Genomic DNA, 4927 nt, shown 5'->3' with positions numbered 1-4927 from the left:
ACACTACAGATACCATCCAACTCATACCACACACCACACATCACACATCACATACATTACACACATTGCACACACACAACACACTCCACACACCACAAACCACACACATCACATGCCACACACAAAACACACATGACACACCACACACCACAAATACCACACAAATCATACCACACACCAGATACCACACGTAATACACATCATATACCACAGGCTCATACCACACATACCACACACACCACACACCACACTGATATCACACATCACACACCCATACACCCACACACATCACACATCACCCACCACAGATAACACATTCACCATATATGCCACACAGCACACACAGCGTACTGCACATAACACATATCATGTGCCACAGGCTCACACTACACATACCACACACTAACATAAAACATGCCAGGCACATTGCACACCACATGCACCACACACTGACACCCATACATCACACACACTCACATATGTCACATCTCACACACCACACATGCCACACCACTCATGCCACACACAACAAACCACACAGCACACACCACAACTGCACATAACACACATCGCATAGCACAGGCTCATACCACACACACCACACATGCACTGCAAACTAACATCACACACCACACACATCAAATCTCTTGTACCACACACCCATACATACCCCACATACCACATATCATACATACATTGAATACACACCATACCTACATACCACAGGCATTATACAGCACCCATACATAACACTTATACCACATACATCACAGACACACACCATATATACCACACATGCACACAGACACCATACACATATACACATATTACACACCACACATACCTAACACATATACCACACGCATATCACAGATACACACTGCACACATTACACATGCACACAAACACCATACACATATACACTCACACAGTGCCCTCATATGCACATGGATGGGGTATACACATCACACACACATACCACACATACACACATATCATACACATAAATGCTTACACCCCACACACATACACATGCACGGGTGTGCACATGCACACACACATATGTGCATACACACACACACACACACACACACTGCCCACCTCCTCAACCCTGAAGGCCTGAGTCCATGTGGGGTCCTCTCCACAGAAAGAGCCCGGACTCCTGGCCTGCTCACAGCTCTGCAGGAAGCAAAACTGTCCTGGTTCAAACACTAGAGTGTGGTGAAGTCTGCCTATCCCGCCCCTTGTGAGGTACTCCCCGGCCACCGCTGAGCCCCCGACTCCCAGGGTGCCTGATCACTTGCTCCTGGCTCCAGAGGGTCTCCGAGGGACACGTGGAAGGCCCGGACTTCGCACCTTCCCTCCCGGGAGATAGGCCCGCAACCACTGAGCCCTGGCTCTCCCTGCAGCTCTGGGTAAGATGCGTAAGATGGGAACCAGGAGTGTGAACCAACAAATCCAAAGATGACAGCTGAGTCACATCAGTGTTTAAAAGGTGCAATTCCGAAAGCCTTTCTGCATCGAAAGCTGATAATGATGGTGAAAATGTGTTAAAAACTAAAACAAAAACGAGCAGCCATTGGACCAGAAAAACGGTGCTGACCAAACGCCTCACTGACTGTTGCTCTTGGAGAGCCGCCTCTGCGGGTGCGGAGCCATGACAGTCAGTCCCCAGCATGGCATCGCTGAAATCTCTGAACTCTAGCAGTAGTCAGCGCTTCCAAGAGACTCAGTTTTTCCAGGGACTTCTGTTTTCTTTGGACATCCTGTGAAGTGATGAGTCCATTTTTGTCCTCATTATAAAAACCAAGCTTGGTTACTGCAGAGCCCCTGACTGAAGCTCTGCCAGCCGGCTGGTTTCCGGGTCTGCTTGGGTCCCTATGATGCCAAAAACTCCAAACCAGTTGTTGGACATCAAGCCACCTGCATTTCATTGTCACCCTGGGAGGGAGCTGTTTTGTGTGTCGGGGGCAGAGCTTTGTGGTCAGGGAGTTGGGCCGCTGAGGCTGAAGGCCCACCCTGCCTCCTGAGGGCTGGGGCTCTCTGCAAGGCTCTGCCCTGGGCTTTGCAAAGGGGGCGAGATCTCCTGTACCCAAGTCTGGTGCTGTCCTGTCTCAGCGGTGCTTTGAGGGAGTAATCGGGCAGTGAGGAAGAGAAGCCCTCATGTGTTCCAAGCACAGAAGTCCGTCTTCCCTTTTATCAGAGAAAGACACAAAGCCAAATTCATCAGAAATGAGTCCACCTTCCCAAACAAGATGCGTAAATGGCAGAAGTGTAGACCCAGGAGATGGTGCCTTAGAAATCCCACCTCTCATGGTAGAGCTGAAGGAAATGAAGCCCCCAGTTGTGAAGCTCTAGTTAAATCATGCAAGTAGATTGCCTGCAATCCGAATTAAAACGAACGTAAAAATCTCCGATGCCCTGTTTTCAGTCGTAAAGTAAAAACCTTGCTTGGCTAGCTCTTCACTTATACAGAAAACTTGCCATGCACCTCATTCCCTGTGGAGAACACCTGGAAATGAGAGCTCCCAGTCCCTGGAGGCCCACGGTGGGGGCGGCCTTCCACCCCAGCCTGTGCGTCCTTGAGAGCAGGCCTCGGGGTGTTCCTCAAAGTTATTAGGTCTGTCCCCAGTGGAAACTTCTCACTCAGGAAGAAAAAAGGATAAAACATTAACGTTCCCCAAAAGAAAAGTTCTCCATTTGTCCAATATCATATTTCCCGGGAGCTCTGAGCCCAGCCACGTTAGACCCTTGATAGGTGTGTGGTAAAATTGGAGGGGGAGAAGAGGAATAAATAAGTAGAATGATTGATGGATGGATAATATTTTTAAAGTTGTAGAGACACATGACTCTCTTTTCTACGTCAATAAACTTTAGAGATGACACTATGGTAGGCAGTGTGTGCACCTGGCTTTGCCGGGCCACGGTTGGAATAAGTGCCTGAGTTGGTCAGTAACTGCCCTATGTTTGGCAGGTGGTTGGAGTATTTGGGGTTCCTGAAGGTCGGTCTTCAAGTGTTCAATCTGTGATGAACAGCACATATCACATTAGCTTTATTTTAGTGCATTTTGTGCCAACTTTCTGTTCTTATGATTAACTTCTTTGTAAATAGTTTATTTTTCATATGGGAGCCCTCCTGTGGTGAAAATAATCTCTGGAAAGTGAGAGAAGCTCAAGCCTAGGCTAGAGGCCTGCTTGCTGCTTCAGAAGTGAGACACTGAAATGATTTCTTTCAGTAAATGTTTTTGACAGTTCTTTTTTTCTGTCTGCATCGCAACATAATGAATATTTGAATACAGTGTCTTATTGTGGTTAAATCTGCCGACCTCCCAGAAATCCTTCAGGTACATGCGGTATGGAAACAATACCATATATTTTACAAAAAATCTCGTGGTAGTAATTTTTGCTCCTATATTTAGCTTTCTAGACAGGGAATCTTTCTGCGCTTTTACAGGAATAAAAAGGTTACGCCATTCATTGGATAAATCTAAGCTTTGAGAGCCAAAGTTATTTGCTGGACTGGGAGTGTACCTGGAAGTAAAACTTATTTGATAAGTGCACTTTTAAATCTAAACCGTTTTTATTGTACCCATGTTTGATTTATTTTGAAAGCACGATATTTTTGATCATATACACATATGTGTTATGTAGATTTAGGAGAGTTATCTTTTTAAAAACAGTGTCAATAGTAAAATACCACTGCCATTTTCTTAGATTAAAAATGAATAGACTTAAAAGCTATGTAATATTTCTCATTTTATGTTTATGGTTATTTAACTTGTTTCTATGAATACAAGATAACAACAGATAGGCAGGAATTTTGTACCAAATGTGACTGCTCATGTTGAGAACTTCTGTACTTTTTTCATAATATATGGCGTCTCTGGTCATGTTTGTAAGAGATGTTTTTGACAATAGGGGTTTGAACTGGTTAATGGAAAAGGAAAATCAGAGGAGAATGAGCTAGGTGTGGTGTGGACATTTCAAAATCAGAGTCACAGAGCAGAGAGACACTAAAAGGCTGAATGCCATGACACCAACATACTTTAAGAAAAATGTTTTAATTAAGAAATGCATATGAATATTTTATTTACGTTCTTTAATTGCTGCAAAACATTGGAAAATACCATCCCAATGAATAATTTGTCAAGAATAGCGATGCTCATTCATATTTATGAGGTGATTAAATGTAGTTTTCCCTACCCAGATAGAAAAAAGAATGGCCGGGGAAATGTTGAGAAAAAAAGGGAGAAAAAGGACATCCTTGCGGCCCAGGTGGAAAGCTGGCCGCAGAACCACACTCGGGGTCAGAAGTAGCACATGGAAATGTGAAGTGTCTCCCTCCAAGTTGCCATTAGGCGACATAAGAGCTGCATGGCTAATTTCCGTGATACCCCCATGAGCTCCAATGCCTCCCTCAACCCTGAGAGCTGGGAGCCCGACCTTTGGGTTAACTATAATTGGAGCCTTCTCTAATTAGGGAAGGTATCAGCTGACTTTAATATGCAGCAAGATCATTATCATTAGGTCAGAGCTAACTAATTGATGTTTGTGTAGCATAGGATTTTGGATTACAATACACACAGTTTAGCAAAACAAACTAGGCTGACCCAGGAAACCAAATTGCATCATTTCAGGCATTGCTGAATGTCATATCACAGCTTATCTAGAGGGCCTTGGCGGTTTCAGAACCAGCTGTATTATGAGAGCTGGGATTTTGTAAGTTCAGCCTCCTGCGTCTGCTGTTAGGCAGCACTAGACGTGGAAGCTGACCTGAGATCCCATACAAGCCTATCTCTCCCATGTAGAACCTGAGGTTTCAGAACACTCTCCGGGATGATAGTGCCATTCGCTTGTTTTGTTTTGCTTCTCCAAGCACGTTTTCAGATGGCAGGTACCTGTGCAATTACTATTGCAAATCTGAAAT

This window comes from Piliocolobus tephrosceles, chromosome 4 (assembly GCF_002776525.5).
Source record: "Piliocolobus tephrosceles isolate RC106 chromosome 4, ASM277652v3, whole genome shotgun sequence".
Classification (NCBI taxonomy): Eukaryota; Metazoa; Chordata; class Mammalia; order Primates; family Cercopithecidae; genus Piliocolobus; species Piliocolobus tephrosceles.
The sequence above is the reverse complement of the archived record's forward strand: the minus strand, read 5'-3'. Positions refer to the sequence as shown.